At 39.5% G+C, this 19,830-nt stretch overlaps 1 protein-coding gene across 1 annotated transcript in view; it reads right to left on the bottom strand.

The window, feature by feature from the left end:
* Window positions 1-14,149, bottom strand: part of zfhx4 (zinc finger homeobox 4) — a 75,876-nt gene extending 61,727 nt beyond the window's left edge. Inside the window, exon 1 of the mRNA XM_079602500.1 lies at window positions 13,770-14,149. The gene's annotated coding sequence lies outside the window, so the exon portion shown is untranslated. The remainder of the gene's footprint in view (window positions 1-13,769) is intronic.
* Between the last annotated feature and the right edge of the window lie 5,681 nt (window positions 14,150-19,830).

Raw genomic sequence — 19,830 nt, 5'->3', positions numbered from 1 at the left:
GCAGAGATTTTGTGTGCAACTATGTGTGTTTGTTGCTTTCCTTCCAATCCGTAGCACACAACATCGCTTAATGCGGGTCCGGACATAAAACGCGCAGTTTGAGATGAATTATGCATATCTTGACACTTGAAGTGCTGAGAGAGATGCATCCTCTGGATTTGCCTGTGTCTCTACATTTTTGGCTATGCATGTGAATCATTACATGGCTATGAATTATAAAGCAAGGCACAAAAGAGCTAAACAGCTCGGAGCTGCGCTTGTTTTGATACAAAGCAAGTATCCGGGGATGCTGAGAGCACCTCTAGCTTTCATATTGATATTTCGCATCAGAAGACGTTTCATTGACAATCCGCCTGGTAACTTAAGTGTGCCCATCAATTTGTTCTCACAATAAATAGATAAATAAATCACTGTTTGCTACAGCAAGTTGCTGAATATTATCCAGACGTTCTCAAGTGCTCAATATGCCTGACAAGAACGACTTTAAAAGAATCACATGCAGGCACCTTTCTTCAAACCAGCTACAGAAAAGAAAATCTCAATAGTTAACACACTCTCTTTTCCACCCAAAAGACAGAAAGTAGTCTTAAGTACGTACTTTGCCATTAAAAGGGGCTCTATGTTCTTTTTGACTGCTTTTCCCCCCTGTTAACACCTTTTTCTATACACCGTTCTACAATTCCTCCAACGTGTTGTAACTTAACTGTGAAACAATTTTTCTCTCGTCTTGCTTTCCCTCCTTCTATTCGGTCTAAAAAGCAAAGGCTACAAAAAGAAAAAAGAAAAAAAAACAAATACTAAGCTCTTTTTCTTGGAACCAAAAGAGCGCTCTCTCAAAACAATAAGGACAGATCTCGTTGCATGGAAATGGCTCCCGTTCCCATTAGAAGAAAAAGATGGCAAACAGTGTTTCTACCTCTGTTTTTTTAATTAAGACTGTCTCAGCTTCACTCTCGGTGCTCTGTGGAGACGCTGCCTGTGAAGTGATTAAAAAGAATGTGATCTGATCAAGAGACAGGAATAATGGAGTAGGAATGCTAGGTTTACCCGAGTGCTAAGACTCCCCTGATCCAACCCACCCGCCTCCCAAAGAAAAAGGATTTCACTCACCCTTTCTTCCCTAAATAGTTTTTCAGGTCGTCCTTTTTCTCTCTTTTTTTTTGCAGTCGTAGACAAACGTTAAACGTTAGCGTGCACATGTGTGTCGTGCGTGACTCAAGTGGAACTGCAGTACGAGTGTGAAAGAAAAAAACAGGAAAAATAGGTAAAACGCCTTCGAATTATATCCGATTTAAGAAAGGTCACCCCAGCCTCTGCTGGGGTTTTTCTCAACACTAAATCCTCTATCAAAATGTCATAGTGAGTTAGGGAAAGACAAAGGAGAGTCACAGCATGCAAACTGCACATATATCTAATCCTAACAAAGCCATGAATGGGCCTTCACAAGTCTAATTATACTTGTTTATTTGTTGCCATGCAGAAAGAACTGATGAAAAATCCATCAAAGTGGTATTATCCAAACATCAAGAGCTTCTCTAGCCTCCAAGGACACCGGGAGGCTTAATTCTTTCTTGTTTAAGTCCAAAAAAAGGGAGAGAAAGAATTGCAAAGGGGAGAGGAGTGAGGGGGAAAAAACGGTTTTGCATGACCCTTTTTTCACAAAGGCTTTTCCCCGACCCTGTTGATGCCCAGAGGTGTAACAGTAGAAGCAGGATATCTCCCCTGTGCCATAACCACATTTAAGGGCCTCATTTTCAATACACAACATATCATTACTGTCGGGTGTGGCGAATCCACATCAGCAAAAAGACGTCTATTTAGCTGTTGTACAAATTACCTTTCTGTTGCTGGCGTTTAAAAAAAAAAAAAGAGTCAAACAATTTGAAGAACAAAACAAGTTTTAAGTATGAGAAGTTAAAACAAAAAAGTTATCATATTTAAACATCATCACATGACTTGAGTTTTACATTCAAGATTACTTCAAAAAGACCCTTTAAACGAGGGGAACAAAAAGGACTGCCCGGGTTTATACGACTCCCTCGCCCATTCGAAAACTTTTAACAGGAGAGGCCGGTATCAAAGGGAAACATAATCTACATAGCTAATGTCTTTTCTCAATTCAAAGCAGAGAAGGCTGCAATTTCTCCTCGCTGGCAATCTGGAAACACTCTGGAGTTAATTACGCTTGATTCGAAATGAACCGCACAAACAAAGGCCAGTCTATGTCCAGACTATTATACTGCATTAACCGGCTTTAAGCTTCCTGCGGATCATTCCGAGGCTCTTCCATTACCCTCCCTTACCGTCCCAACACGGAGAGAAAATGCCTGCACACCCCGGATTAATGAAAAGGAGCGTAAAAAGAATGTGTGACGACCTCTCCCGACACAGTGCAAACTTTCAGTCCAAGTCACAGAAAAAAGGGGAGAAGGTAATTAAGTTTGAAAGAAAAGGTCCTCACGACAAACAATGAGGCTGTGTCTCTGGAGAAGCGCAGGGGGGTGAAAAAAATCATTAACATTCTTTTTCAACTGAGAAAAAAAGAGAAGAGGGGAAAGGGGAACGTATGCTGGCAGGTTCCCCACTAGTCTTCCTCTTTAGCCTTTTTTTCACCCCACATCTGGTTTCACATCTTCTCTGGTGCCCGTGTCCACGTGACGGCAGATCATCCCTTTAACCCCACCTCTTTCTCTCTTGCTTCAGCTTTAACTTTGACAGTTAACTTCGAGAGCATCGCAGAGACAACCACGCATGTTTGCCCACCTGAGACCCATCAAGCGTATTTGCCGTGTGTGTTTTGCTAAGAGAAATAAGCCACATGCAAATCAGTGCGTTGCCCCTGGTGAGTCTTATAGCTTAATTAGTAAAGCAGATATGCTGTTTCCTCTTTATAGTAATGACACACAAACAAATACAAACGTGCACAGGCACTGGCAGAGAATATGACTAAACACACACCGACTCACTAGAAAAGCACATTTCTCAAAGGAGGCACTGACTAAAATTAGAGTTGTTTTCTCTGATTCACAGGCTTGATGCGAATTCATCTCGTGATCTTTCTGCTGTCCGCGCAAGCACGAGTGATGAATGTTTGCTTTCTGCCTTTTTTTTCTCTCTTTGCAGGAGGGAGAAAAAGGTTCAGAGCTTTATCCCTTTGTGTGCGTGTTGTGTGTGAGTGTTTTTCCCCCCAATCTCGACAAGAAAAGCAGAGAATCTAATTGTAGCTTTGTCAGTCCATGTTTAGTAATCACCCTCTTTGTCTAGTTTTTGCAGAGCAGGATTAGAGTTAAAATGATGACTGACTAATCCCTTGATTTCCCTGTGCTAAATAAATATTAATCTACTGGTCAAACATGTTCTTGTGGAGTACAATACATACAATATGAAAGCGCTTACCAGTTACATAAATCGTAGTTTTACGCACATCTGTTTGAAAGCACTTCCAATACATAAAAATAAATAAAGCAGAATTTCCCAAAAAAATCTATTGAATTTGACAGAATGAGTGATGCTCACGTAATCGTGCTTAAAACAAAACAAATACAGGCTATGGCCTACAAACACTTTTATTGCAAAGACAGAGGTGAGAACCAAGCGCACACAAAGTTAAAAACAGGCCACATATTTCACCTCCGAAAAAAACACATAGGAGGGGGCAAATACACAGTTTAACAAGCTGTTTAAAAATATACCCTGTTAAGCCTGTTGGACAGGTGTTATATTCCTACGGTCGCCTCTGTTAACTAACTTTAACCTGGTGAATGTTTTGACACGCTATCGCGTGGGCCGGGAGCAGTAAGCAGACGCCATTTGGAACAAGAGCCCGTTTTTCATTCGCAGATTCTGACCTTTCTGTGCTGTCATTTTCCCCGAGAAACAATAAAAGTTTAAAGTTCAAGCTGCTCAGTAAAGACATAGCATCCAGCCTGCCGGTCCTGTAATTATCTAGTATTATAAACATAATCACAGGCCAGGTATCCCTGCATGCATTCCAGAGCCGCTAGCTATGTGCTAACCCGAGTGTTCTTCACGCAGGAATTTCACAAAACATGTCAAACAATCTATTAAAGCATGAATTACTGCTAACTAAGTTCTCCAATACAGGCCTTAATGCCTTTATATGGCAGCACGAGAGATTGTGCTCCAGATCTCTTTAATTTCTGGAGCCAGAGAATTACTAATTAACTTAAGGTTCGGGCCTATATTTAATTAGAGAGCTCTCCAAATGAACTTTAGACCAAAGGCATTTGCTTTTTAAACAAACTCTGTTCTGACAGCTGTTGCGAGTTTACCCTTGTATGCCCACAAAAAAACATTTATTTTCAGAGCCATCATGGGGTCATTATTTCTTTAAGAAGCAACCAGAGTATTCCGATTGAAAAGTGTACACACTTTAATTGGATTTCAATCCAAACAAACAACTGTCAGATGTAATTAGAATGAGTTGAAATTAGGGCCACAATATTCCATTATCAAATAAACGGAATGTCACGCAAACTACAGATTCAATTTTCAAAGTTAATTTCGACGAATCTTTCAGTCACGTCGCTCCGTCTGCTTCCTACAATCACCAGACAAAATGACGCACATAGTAAAATGATTAATCCTTTTTTTTGACTCATTAAAAAAAATCATTAATATAATGGCATGATATAAGAGAGCCGAAAATTGTTTCTTTCTCAGATGAAAAGGGCAAGAGACCGAAAAAATATCCGTGAGCAGTGCTAATGAAGAGAAACATTAAAAGAGTCTGTGGTTATTGCCACTTATGCCATTTGAAAGCCTATATGGGCCGCTTTGGCCCAGCTGTAACATTATCAGTGCGCTGCAGTGGGGAGGGCCACATTGTGTTATGCTTTTCAGATCGCTAAGGCCTCAACAAGACACTGGGGGTATTTTAAGGTCAACGACAACCTAGAAGAGAAAACAAGCTCTGGATCAGCATAACCGCCAACTAATTAAAGCAAAGAAAACACATTATACCTACAGCTCAGAATGGTAATAGTCAGGGGGAAGAATGATTTGTTTTGCTATCAAATGCCATGCAGTAATAAGCATAAAGCTGCGGTGAGGGAGTGTTTTGAAATGCAAAGCCCAGATGCGAGCACATGAAATGGCACATATACATTTGTTTCAACAAATCTCACAGACTCGCAGGCATTAAATGGAAAATAATCTGTGCTTTCTCAAATATTCTTCTAGCCCCATCCATCGTCAGATTTAACAGCCCTCCGGTTCGCCATTCGTATGCATCGCTTGATCTTTGCAAAGGCCTCCGATTTGATTTTATATGAAACACCCCAAAGGATCTCAATTTTCCTTAATGTTTTTTCATACACTTTCCATAGGTCTTTTTTATTACACTTTCTTTGATTGCCCATAACTTAAATGGTTATGGGCACGGCAAGCCGGTCACCCTATTGTCTCCATATAAAACTAAAAGAAAACTGCCAAAAATGAGGACAAGGTGAGGCAGAAAATCGTTGTTTCTTCAAAAGCCCAAAATACAGACGACACCATTATCTTTTTTCTCTCGGCTCAATGTGATACTTAGTTCTTTTCATTTCATGACCACAATTCTCTAACGTGAGCTCCACGAACCGCACATTCAATCTCGTTCTAAAAAGACGGTCACCACGCTGGGACTTCGAGCGCCCACACAAAACCAGCCTTCAGTCCGTGCCACTCATCTGGACTGATGGAAAGTCTAACCCCCTTTAAAGCAAATAATTAAAGATGATTCCAGCGCACATGCCAGACCAGAGCGAGACAGGATATGAGAAGTCTAGCATTAACCAAATTCTTCTCCGGGGACTTCTCCTGCCCAGCCCCTGGACAAATGCAAACAGTGGGCCAATGTCATGTCTGGAAAACTGCTCTTTTTCTTCATACACATTAGGGATGTCAATATACATAAATTCCCATAATCAATCATTGTTTAAATTAACAATCGATTAATCATTAACCTTAACCTCTTAAATCCAAAGCGAGTGGTGCTACCAAGTTATCACGATACTTAACCACTTGCTTAACCAACTCAAAATAGGTGTCGCTTTAAAGCTTGGCTTTACAGAGAATATAGGGAATATGACCATCACTTAGCAAGTGCTTTTAAATTTCCTGACAAATTAGAAGTAATCCTTTTCATAGCGTGAAAAAAATAACTGCTTTACATGAAAATGTGATTTGTAAAATCACTGCACATAACAGATAGACTTGTCTCATATTATCGTTGTAAAGGTCTCAACCAGCAAGCATATTTGTTTCAGTTAGAGACCAAAATATACCAAGTATTTGTATAAAAAAAAAAAAAAAAGTACATCACGAAACATTAGCAAACCATAGTAGATCACATATCTGTATTTAGAGCAGGTGGTCTCGAGCGAGCCCATAAACAACATAACAAAAACCATAAGACGATGCGTAAAAAGTGACAACACGCTGCTTGGCTAAAGCTACGGGACTTCCGGGATCAGAGCGCATCGCGATTTTTCAACGTCATTTGATAGTTCAACCAACGGAAACTGGATCTTGAGTGTGGTGGGGTGAGTAAAGTGGGTAGGGACGATGTGTAGAGACCGATCGGACACTGTTTTAGATTGACAGGTCTTGATTTACCATGAGAGCACAGCTGAAACAGTGCTGGAAGATCACTTATCAACCAGGATCTTATTACTTGTCGCTATGTACTTTTATCGTGCTGTATAGTAGTTATTATGTTCAGTAAAATCACTTGTTTGGAAGGTTTGTTTGGACCCTTGGTTAATTATGTTTCGAATATTATAATATAACTACGGCGCGCTCGCTTCATTTTTCCTGGTGTGTCAGTCTGCGGCACGTTTTGCACATGAACCATGCGCCTCAAAACTACGCACTCTATTGATGACCTTTCTTAATGGATCATCAATAAGTTAATGATTAAATTATTATTGACAATTTATCAATCGTCAACTAATCGTTATCATCCTTAATACACATATACACAAAGGTGGAACAGCCGTGTTAATATCCTCATCATAGGGCCAGATGAACGAAGCAGCATGAATATTCATGAGGGCAGGCTCTCATTTATCTGTTTACATAAGGCACTACCGGTCATACATATTCAATTATGGTCTCAACCCTCTCTTGACGACTAATAATGGGCTTGTTATCCAGCTGAGATCGGCAATGAGGGTGCATACGATTTTTGAGTGTACATCTGTCTAAATGAAGCTCACATAAAGTTTTATCTGCAGTACATATGGAGGGAGAAACAGCAACAAGACGAGACTGTTACGCTCAACCTTTGCCCATATAACTGTACTTGGACATAAAGTGCTTCACAATAGCTGTGGCTATATGAGAATCCCTCTGCATGATACTTTGTCAATGAAGAGGTTACCTTTAATGCACACTCGGTTGCTGTTAGCGATGCTGTGATCTACAGAGACATAAATATTCTCATGAGATTATATTATTGCATGGTATGAAAAAAGATTTCCAGCATAGAATCTCAACTGCTTTGAAACGTGAGACAGACGTAATGTCAACTGCTAATATGTATACGCAATATTACAATAAATTGAAATATTTTTAAATCCTCTAAAAATAATAATTAATAATAATTAAAATAATAATTAAATAATAATAATTAAAAATAATAATTAGCTTATTTTTACACATCACAAGGCTTTTGACCTTTAGCTGCTAATAGCCTCAGCGACGATGACTACATATGTACTCGAAAACATGTGATGTCAAAATGCGATTCTTTGGATTTTATACACAATATTTTGGTCGTTTCTGTTCATTTCCATACATGACTGCATTTTTTCCAATGAGATGCCTAAATGTTGCTTTGGTTGGATTTCCCCCCCCCCCCCCCCTTTTAATATCCTGTGGAGAAGGCGTCACAAAAAACCAAGGAAGGCCTGAGAATATGAAGGGGAAAAATCCCCTTCTCCGATGAGACGCAAGCTGACAGTAAAAGTAATGTAATCCTGACTGGCAAAGGACCAAGAGCAACAAAAACATTTAGATAACTGCGCTCAAAAATGAAAGTTCTCAATGAGGACAAAAATTACATTTCCTCACGATAACACGTCCTTCTCATAACAACCCTTACGATTGTTTGAAATGTCCATGTCCTCATCAGTCAGTGTTCTCACACATCGGGGGGAATAGAGTGCAAGTCGCGGAAGAGGAAGAGACGTTTTTAACATCCAAGCTGTGGAGTAAGGAGAGCACATCTCGAGGGCCGGTGGGGGCGGAAAGGGGGACAATCCACAGCATACAAGTTTCACTTGGCAACCGGGCCCACATCAACATCTGGTTGAGCTTGTCAGTACACGCCTGATTCAACCAGACACTAAAGCATGACTTGTCTAACTGAGAGCTTTGTTTGAAATGCACAGACGTGAACCGTCATCTACGGTGTATCCTTTTCTTTAGCGCCAGAGTTAAAAAGACTGACATAGCCACCTTTCACAATCGACTCAAAGCTACTTGCTTTTCACCCCTGGAACGGTTGGAATAAGAGACAGAAGAGAATAGAAGAAGAATAGTTTTGTTCGTGATAACCTGTGAGCACTTATCCTGGCTACAATTCCTTTCCCTTAATCATTTGCATATGAAAGGACAGCTCTAGTCTATAAAAGGTCAGTGAAAGATGATCAAGGCTTCACAGAACACAACAAAACACAGGGAAAACGTCTCTGGCAACAGCTCGCGTTCATTTAATAGATCGCGATGTCAGTGACGCTGAAATCACGGAAGTGGTGCTCACGTCACACGGCACCTCCCCCCAAACACAAAAACTAGCGCTAGAATCAGGCCGTCCTCCAAAACGCTTCATCTATAATATATGAATGCTGTGTTAATCGTTTTATTTTTAACACACGCACATGCACACACAAAAATTCACGCTTGGAATGTTTTTCTCTGAATATCAAAAGGATTCCAAACATATTCCTTGGGTTATCGCTCCTGTTTATATTGAAGAGTGTAAAAGAACGAAAAGAAATAAAAACTAAGTACACACATATCTATCGTACAATCAAAACCTTTTCTGTTTAAATTGAGGACACAGGAGGAAGAAAGAAATCCCATCTCTGCAGAATCCACTCGCTAGCTCTGCTGTTGTGCCTGAACGCTACTGAATAAAGCATACGGGCTGCTATTTACCAGTTGAGAGAGAGACCATTATCATACATATTACTTCACATGATGACAAAATCTGCAGGCATCTTGGGAGGGAGACTTCAAGAATATGAAGCCTGCGCCTGTTGTCTCAAGTCCTCGACAAACATCTTTGGGGACAAGCGGGGCCTGGAAAGAAAGGACGAGAAGGCACCGTTTCCATCTTGCTTTCATCTAAGTCACTCAGTCAACCATTCAGTGCCCCATTCAAAGCCGCTGTGCATTATGCAAAAAAATGCTAATCCTTTTCCGATGCTTTTTACACTTGTACAAACCCTGCATTCCCTTTCCTGAAAAGCAATTATATCAGTTTACATTTCTGTCAAAAAACAGGATTACTCCAGGAGAACTAGCACTGCACCAGGCTTCCCCCAACTATAGCTGAAGGAAACTAGAGATTATCTGAGACAGTATTTTTTTCCGCTCCTTCATTCTCCTCCTCAAAAAAGTGGAGAGGCCTTAAGAATGTGATTTAATTAGCCAAAGGGAAAAGAATAGATCTTTAGTTGCTGTGGAAACTCTTTCTGACCTGACCTTCTCTTTGCAGAAAGCCCCGAACAGAACGAGCCTCAGTCTTGGTCTATTAATCAGAAACAAATTATGAAAGAATGTTGTCGGCCTGAATAATGCTGGCCATTCTGTGGTGAGATCAGCAACAGCCTTCGCTCTCGCTTTCATTGTCTTTCTGCGTGTTTGACAGCCCGACATGACGAATGAGATCAGGAAGACCCCGGATTTGCATATGCAAATACCCACATGAGAGAAACGTGTCTAAACAAGTGTTATCGTGAGGCAGATTAAGTAAGCCGTCGTGCTTTTTGCCGGGGTTTTTTTTTGGGGGGGGGGGGGGGGCACAGCCATAGTCAGGGCCATTAGTCAGCACAATTAACCCATCTCCATGGCTACTAATGAAATTTCGCCATGGTACGACTTAAATTAGATAGCTGGTTATGCGTTGCCACCGTCCGACTCCAAATCCATTATTTGCCCCAGGAACAATGAGCCGTTTGTGCTCAGATGATCTCCACCAGCTGAACAAACCTCAGAGTTAACAATTTGCATATGTTAATAAAATTAAGTCCTAATTACATGAAACTTGTACATATTCAAATGCACTTTCCCTAGGCGCTATGGAGCTTGAACCCCATCCAAGTGTTTAACCCTTCAGAAAGCCTCTAAGCAGGGGAGGCTCTTTCTGCCTCAGAAATGCCTCGGGGCTGACACAAAAAGGCCCCCCTTAATACATTAAGCCAGCTCCTGACTTCTCAGCTTTCCACCCACTGCTCTGCGGACCGGGGCAAGTACTGCATCCTCCGAACCAAATTCAATTGGGCCCACAACAAAAGCCCTATAGTTCTTCTTAAAACAATGTGAAATGTTTTCTCAATGCTATCTGTGAGGAGTGCACATACAAACACACACACACACACACACACACACACACACACACACACACACACACACTGGAGTTTATTAAATGGTTAATGTGCTTGGGAAACCACAACAACCACTAGCAAATGAGAACCTAATAAACATAGCTAAAATAAATCGTTCTGGTTATAAAATGTAAGTCTTGAGTAGAGCACACTTATAAGATGTATTCAAAAAATGACAGTGGAAAAAAAGGACAATATCTTATAACAACGACATTCAGCTTTTGAAATCATAACAGACGGGGAATCTTAAAGGAAACCATACAGTCGCAGCAAGATTAAAAAGGTCTTTGTCCTCCACCATGTACATTTTTTCCTTCTGTGCCGGCGAAATTAAATTGGTCTGTTCAAAGGTTTAAAATGAGACCAAATGGGAAAAAAAATTCTATCACATATGAAATTCATGCCGCTCCGTGAAGCGTAGCCCAGATGGTGCGAGATGAATAAAAAACAAACACCTAATGATAGACAGCAGAAAGCTTAGAGGACTATTATAATGTCAGGGTTAAAGAAAAAAAAAAAAAAAATTCCTGCTTCTTCTGACCAACAATTAAATAAGCCGTGCTCCATGATGCTTTAAATGGCTCATATCACCAGATTTGAAAATAGAAACTGTATTTCCCTGTCTATTTCTCAAATAAGGCCTTTACTGAATTTAAAATAAATATATATATATATATATATAGTGGCGTTTTGGGGAGAAACTGATACTAGTGATGATGGTTGGTCGTGTCATTTTTAAAGATGGATGCTGTCAAATTTGTGCATATATTGTATGTGTGTGTGTGTCTGAATGCATGTGTATGCAAACATCAGCGAGAGTGTGTGTTTAAATGGGGCTTCTCTTTTACAACTATCAATGCTGGGATAACCACGTATTAGCATTCAACCGAACACGCAGTCATCTCTCAGCCTTTTAGCCAAATTGGGTGTCTTAATGTCACAAAGCAGTGGCAGTCAAGCCCTGCACGTTGCCATAGGAGTTTCGGTACTGAACAGCAGAACGCTGTGATAGGCTTGTAGCAAGCCACTCCGCAGAGGCGGATTTTAAATCATCCAGCCTCTTCTATTAGACTTGAGACTTATTGAGGTAGAAACCATAAAAAATGAAGAAGGGAAATTTAATCCCTGAAATATTGATTTGCACATTAATATCATATAGGCAGTGGGCAATTTGGCTTCATGGAAATGACACATTGTCGACCCTAGGAGAAGCCTCAGCCAATCTTACTGCAGAACATGTCTCAAGAGTTATTAAAGGCTCCTCGCGTTGGCTTCACGATTTTCCGAGCTGCTTCGAATCAATCTGTACACTGTACGAAATTATGTGGACACAAAAACGCAAAACACATCTGAAAATGAATCAAAGCACGGTTATTAGATCCAGAAGCCTTGCGTATCTGCAGATCTCAGAGAAAGCGTTTTTGAAATAAATGTTTTACATCTAACTATTGTTGTCACACAGCAACAGCATTGTTGAATGAAAAAACATTTTATTCATAAATATAAATACAAATAATTCAAGCTAAAAATTAAAAAGTTGAATACAAAAAAGCACTACATTTACATGCAAGACATGATATAAATATGAATATAATAATAATCATAATAAGAATGTTGTTGTTGTTGTTATTGTTGTTATTACTGGATTATTACTAAATTAAATTTTTTTTTTTAAATATAGGCCTATATATGAAAAAACGAATCCAATAAAAAAGATGCAGAGATGTTCGGTTCAAATCCAATTTGCAAACAAATCCAGGTATCCATAAAGGATCGTATTAATGCAAAAAAAGCGTACAAATCCACAATGTCTAATGAAGAAAAATCAAACCCAGCTCAATTAATACACAAACAAGCTGCCAACAGTAAAGAGTAAAATCAAAACAACGAGAAAATCCTAGAAATACGGTGATCCAGGCAGTGAAAATCTGGTGTTTTAGAGAGCAGAGAGCGCAGACACACAGCGATACACACCGCGGCTCTGTGCTCTGCCTCCCCACTGCCTGTGTTTTTTCTGTGCTCTCAATGGAAGCGATCGATGCCCTTGTCACTGTCGCGTTCCAATCGGAGCCAAGACTCTGTCTCACACTCACCATCAACCCAAAAGCCAAGCGCTCACACACATGCCACGGTCTTCAATGCCAATGTGAACGTTTTACCACAAAAAAACGAAAACTCTGAACTTTAAGAATCTACCGACCTTACTATAAACTCGGGGACAATTATCTCAGGAAAAACGTAAAGGGAATGAAGGGAGAAGAAAAGGAAACTTACGGGCAAGACAGAAGACAGAAGTAGTTTAAACACGGAATGCGCTTTCTGATGAAAATAGGAATGCTTTCGGTCCTTTTTATTCCGTTTTTTTACGTCTGCTGCCACAGACACGAAGGAGTCCGGGATATCGCAGGAGACCCTCGGCTGCTGTTAAGAGTTCAATCCCTCCTATCGTTTACCATCAACCGGGGGACTGTTTTATACCTTGCAGGTAACAGAAATGTACGAAGAGGCATCTTTTAGTTATCAGAGGTGAACTGTGCCGCTTTTGAGTCTATCTCAAGATGCATGACTGAAAACACCGGTCCGGAGCGCCTTGCGACGTCGTGTCAAAACGTAGCCTTCGCGTTTCTTACTACTACAGGATATGTTTGCCCGTAACGACACGTTGCCTTTTCGAACAGATGTTATTAAAAATGTATGCCTTATGTTGTTATAAGATTGATATTTTGGTCAAATGTAAGGAAACCCTGCTGTTTAGCGTTTGCTGTGACGAGGCGAGTCCAACTCCTGAGGCGAACACAACAGCCGCGAGCGTACAAATCTGTCCACTTTTACTCCGTATCAGCGAATAACGCTATCAAATAGAGCTAAACATAACATTTGTAACGGTTTGCTTGCACAAGAAACGAAATGGAGTCGGAAAGATGTATGGTAGATACGATAGGGCAACATCTCCTGACAGTTCGGCAAAACGACTGTTCTATAAACTGAGAGAAAAATATTTAGGCTGACATTTGTCGAAATTATATCACATAAAGCCGTAATCCGACAGCGGAATAGCGCATATTCAGCAAGACTAGTCGCGAAAGAAAATCAATACTCGACCTAAATTTAACACCAACTACTCAATAAAAGTTGAAGGGAAAAAAAACTTACTTTCTTCCCCCGCAGTTCCCTCCGCTTCTTCTCTTGATATTTGCTTTTTCTGAAAAAAATCACATCCAATGGTACCGCAAGTAGGTAACAAAAAAGGATAAAAAAGAAAAAAATGTAACAGTAATCCTCCAACTTTATTGGAAAAAACGTAAATACTACAGTAAGAGTCGATCCTTTGGGTCCGGTTGTGTAAAAGATGTGTCGACGACTGCCTAGCAGTTTCGGTTGTGGAGGGGTAAGGGAAAGGAGGTAAGGAAATGAAAATCCGATATGTCTTTATTCTGCTAATTATTATCGTTTTAGCCCTGTTTAAAAAAATGGCTGATTAAGTTGAGTGCGCATGTCTTTGTGTGTCTATTCTCGATATGCACTCTGGGAATGAGAGAGAGAGGGGGAGTGAGCGCGCGAGGGAGGGAGAGAGAGAGCGCGCGAGGCAGAAAGAGAGAGACGTAATTAGTGAGGTGATCAACAGTCTCCACATTGCAAATGACGCGCTGTTTCAACTTGGAGAGCCGAAGGGCTGTACGAGCCAGATTCCTAAAATGATCTAATAGGGGGGAAATCTGTTTTCGGTGGGCAAGCGTCCTGTAACGGCCTGGAATATTTAGTGGGACAATAGGACATGTTTCTTTTCTCTCTTTTTTTTAGTCATACCTGTGATCAAAGCCGTATATTTAAAAAAATAAAATAAAATAAATTCAGAAATATTAAAGACATGACACTCTTAAAATGTTAGTCTGCTGTTATTAAAAAAATATGGCAATTTCAGATTTTATTTTTAATGCAGTCGGCCTAAATATCGTGTAGTGCAGCGCTTCCTCAATATAGCCTATATATTTTTCGAGAGATAGAAATAATTAATCTCCCATTACACTTCGACGCATTAACATTTACAGATTTTAATCGACAGACATGCATTTGGACACTATTGTTGCAATAACATCCGTATTCAATATATGGAATAGTTTAAAGTCCAAATCCAAATATTTCAAAATGTTATGTTATAAAATGACTTAAGAACAACCAACATGATTGAAATTGACATTTTTGTTATTTAGCTACAGTAGGCTATGTAGTCTTCAAAGAAAGAATGAAATGCAATGTAAATAAATAAAGGGGGAAAAAAACATAACATGAGAACAACATGAATTGTATAAGTGCTGATTAAGGATCCGCTTGACACGTAAAATAAAGGCTATAATAGCTGATCAGATTAAATGAACACATCGCCCAGTTGTATAGGCTATAATGATTTTCAGTTATTGTAGGCTATTGTGTTGTAAGAGAACGTGCAGCATGCGAATATAATTTTGCTTTTATAAAAGATATTAAGGCACTTGATGACACACTGTAGCATTTGGTTAGCAAACAAAACATACATGAAACGGTACGGTCGATAGCCTTTAAATTTGCAGAATATTTATCAGTAAGACCGTGTTCAAAATAAATCTTCAAAGTAGGCTACTTGGCAGTAAATGGGCCTCGGAACTAAAGCTCACAGTAGCCTGTAAAAGAGCCTTTATGGCTTATGAACTTTACATCCTTTTACTTGACTCATCAGGCGTTTAGTTCATATTCGCATATGCTAGGCTACTAAATGCTCCGATTGATTAGCTTTGGATCTCCTAAAATGTCGCCATTGAAAGAAGACCCTACAAGATGTTAATCGTGAAGAAAAATCAAAAGATCGGCTCTCCTTTATGAAAAAATCGAAGGGGTTGAATTGAGCGAGGCTCTGTTTCCGGAACGCACGATAAGGATGCTATACCCAATACCAGAGCTGTGTTTGCAGTAAAACACGAGCCCTTGGATTGGCATGTCTACTGTGGGTCTGTGGATGGGCGAGAGGTGGTCAACAGAGGCGTTACTTCTTCACCCCTGATCCACTGTTTCTAGTCCTCGGGGGACTCGTGCCTGCCAGACCCAAGTGGTGTTTCGGCAGGATGAACGAGAGAGAACAGAAACAAGCCCGAGACGAGCTTGCAATAGGACACGGAGAGCTTCAGATTTTTCCTTCATTTAAACGCAAAGCAAATGCGGCGGAGTAAAGGTTATTTATTTGCCACTGACGACTGTATTTCTGCTGCTCATCGCGGAGGACTTTAAAACTATTGATTTAAAGGTCTCACCTCTTATGCAAGTATACTTTGACGGATACATTTAGCGTTTTTATAAGAGTTTGCTGTCTTTTGAACTGTTTTAGGCTGTAAAAAGTGGAAACTGCGTGGCTGACAGTGCTTTAGCACTTTCAAATATGCTCGTGTCCACCCTCGTACTTTCTGCTCTTCTTCCTCTCGGGCTATCTGACGAAAATCGCTTTATTAGCGTATTAGTTCATCTTAAATTAATTAAAGATTGCTATTTTGTTGCGGTATGTTTTTGTGATGTACAAGTAGCCTAGCCTATTGAGATTTTTCTTTTCTTTTTGTGTTGTTTTCGTAAATCTAGCGTGTAATGTACAACGACTAGCATTTATCATCGGTGATTAGCCTATTTGTTTATTGTCTTATTTCAATGTATTTTCTTCATTTTCAGCTATATGGATATGCAAACCATATCAAAAGCTTTGTTCGCTTTTTATGACATTCTGAAGTGCTGTCTATGAGACGTATCAAAAACTGCATGAATATTGATTTAAGTGAAATGTCAATAAAGCAATCATCATACCATTCGCGACCTGTGATTTCTTATAATTGTCTTTCTTAAATGTACGATGTCTAACAAAATGACTCCAGGGTTTCTTTTTCTGTTCTTTAGTCGTAGGCTACTGAAGGAGTGAATGTTTGTCCTGCCCCACAAACGAAAGGTTTGTCCAAACCGCCTGGCGCCCTCTGGGGTCTGAGAGGTCAGGTTTTGACAGTAACTGACCCTTTGTAGCCGCATAAAGCACTGTCCAAAATGCTTCGCTAACAGAGAATTAAGTTCCTTCAAAAATGCTCAAATTCTCTCTCACACACACTTCAAGAAAGTTTTCATTATTTGTGTAAGACGGGAAAATCTCCGTGCAATAGCCTATAGGCTATAACAAAAGTAGCCAAACATGCGTTATCATAACGAAAATATCTAATTGATTAGCTATAAAATCACTTTTCATGACATTATATTTGGCAAAGTATTCACAAAACTGATCACTGAGTAAACAACAACAACAAAGCCACAAAAACATAGCCTATTAATAACGACCACAACAAAAATGTATTTAAAATCCAAAAGATATTTGATTTCCCCCAAAAATCAAATCGTTTCAAAACTGTCCCACCGTGGAATCTCACAGTTCTCTCATAAAAACAAAATGCTTAACATCCACCACAAATAAAAAAAATAAAAAAAACTCCGCCATCTGTATCCGATCAGCTCTCTTTTCTCTTTTAAAAATGAAATTTACACTAAACCGACATATTTCACGTGCAGTCTGTTTAAAACATAATATTCCTTTTAGTATTATATATTCCCATCTCTTGTTTATAAACGCCAGCAAAAAGAAAATAAATCGCTTGTACCTTTGGTATAAAAGGGCATCCCGGTGTCCTCTGTCTCTCTGATGCTCCGCTTATAGCATATGGAAACTCTTTTGAAAATGCCTAGATTTGGCACATTGTCATTGAAAAGAGCGGCGCGCGGTGATGCTGGAACACAAAATGGGAAATAAGTTGGGGATTGGGTGCAGCCTCCCTCAATGCGGACTTATCTAACTTTAATTTCATATACCGCAACGACATGTCATTCAGAATGATTTGAACAATTAGAACGTTCTTGCTACTTTCGAACAGAATAAGAAGTGCACCGCGCAATGCTTTCGTGCATTCGTATAGGCTATTTATTTTTTTCTTAATTTGCTTTTATGTTTAATACAAACAAATACAAGATTGCGTGAACAATCTGTGAACAACGTCGTGGCAAAATCACTTCCAACGTAAAATCGAGATTCACAAATGCTTGTTTGTAAAACACTGGACTTTCGATCAATGTATTGGGACATTTCGATCGATTATATAAACGAAAATCCATATACGACATGAGACTGGTATCAGACACGACTTTCACCTTTCATGAGAAACAAAATGAAGTAGCAGAGAGCAGTGAGAGCATTAATAAGCGATGGAATTATATTTATCATATATTAGAAAAAATACTTTTACAGAAACAGAAAAATGACATTTGCTAACAACAATGTGCAATGCGTATTGGAAATAAAAAAGAGGGTTAAGTGTAAAAATAAATTGGAATATTTTCGCATTATATTTCAGTAGGCTATTAAACAAAGATATCAAATAGTTAATTGATTTACAGGCGGCACTACTGAAACTACAGAGTTTTAATGACATCCATCAATATGATAATTCTATGTTTTAATGTGGTAAATTCACACGAGCTCCCAGCTGCTGCATGCGTCCCGGGATCACGGATGAGGGAGGCGGCCAGGCACGCGGTGCCATTCTGTTTATTTGATAAAGAAAATCAATGAGAGTGACTGTGGACTATTTAGCGAGACGTTTGAGAGGGGAAAATGGTTGTTTGAAAAGTGACTTCAGTTGGCTGGTCGATCTCATCGGGAAATGTACACTAAACTACACTCTCAGAGACACACTTGGTCCTCTCTTTGAGTCCATTCACCCCCACTGCCCCCTCCCACTTGGCCCTTTGCTCCTCATGGTGCGGAGGTTTTCATTGTTGATCCCTCTTTAATAGACAAACGGGCAGGAGTTGCATCTCCGGCCATCTATCCTAAAGCCAGAGATTCTCCATCTGCTGAATGTATAGCGGCCTGTTTTGCTTATTAATTAACTAAATAATTTGAATACTAGGTTTATTAATGTTTAAGTAGGCCTATATAAGTTTTGGTGTAAAACAAATAAATAAATAATTGACAATGTAACCTATCAATTAAAATTTCTTATTGTTTAGCAATTATTATTGTTGATTATTATTATTATTCACATTTATTTAAATCTAAGTATTTTGCTATTATTTCGTTTTAAACTGAGGATTGTTAATAAAGATGACTGAGCATGTAAAATCATTACAATCAATGAAACAATCAATAATCAGCTAATTAACTATGAGCACAAATGAGCCTGCTGTTTGTGGCTGAAAAGCTACCGAGACCCTCCTATTACATGAGTTTAAGCCCCCATGACCAGAACACCTACCGAGCGGGCTGCACTTAAACACACACTAAAACCAGAATCATTCAGAACACATATCAGTTCAAGCCATCGCCCCTGTTCAGGAGAGTGTATATTTCACTGGGTTATGGCTAATGCTCTAAAGCAGAGAAGAAACTGTGCTTTTCTTCCTATGAACTTTATTCAATTATTTGTCTTTTTGTGTGCTAGATAATTGCATTTCCAGCTTTCCCTGTTCAAATGAGTCTTTAACATGGCTAGATGTTTTCTTCTGCCTCTCCCGGGGGTTAGAAGCTGCCCTCTCCCCCCATACGTAGTGGTGCATTCTATTTAGCGGATTACCTGGTTACCATTGGTCAGCACAGGAAAGGCAAGAGAGCAAAACCATGGCAACATGACAGATTCTAAACCCATCAGCCAAACTGGATGATAACAGTCAACTTGGTCAAGCGGCTTGGATTTTGCCTATAAGAAACAGGAAAAACGTGCTATCGTTTCATTATAGAATAGTGTGTACATTGCGTGTGGGATTATGTGTGAATAAAATATTACTGGCTACACTTTTATGAGTTACTGTACATTTGGGGGGAATGAACATGATGTAAAATTACTCCTTGCATTTTGAAACAAAATACAAAATGATGAAGTCAAGAGGCACAAAATAAATTGAAATAATTAAAGCATCAAGCCGCACGCAACAATTATTGATATTTGTATGTGATATTTTCATCTTAGGGAAAGATCAGAGAATGTGTGTATTAAATGTTTTGTGTGGATCTACATAATTAATCCTATAAACACAGCATTCTTACATGAATTACGTTCCGATTAGCCAAACAAATTAACTAATCGGTCAAAACACTGACTCGTGTGAATAGTCAGACACAACTGAATCCAATGTTTTTGATTGTTGTGTAACATCCATATCACACCCT

The sequence above is a fragment of the Phoxinus phoxinus genome (genome assembly GCF_949152265.1).
Source record: "Phoxinus phoxinus genome assembly, chromosome: 24".
NCBI classification, from domain to species: Eukaryota; Metazoa; Chordata; class Actinopteri; order Cypriniformes; family Leuciscidae; genus Phoxinus; species Phoxinus phoxinus.
This window is presented reverse-complemented; position numbering and strand designations above follow the sequence as displayed.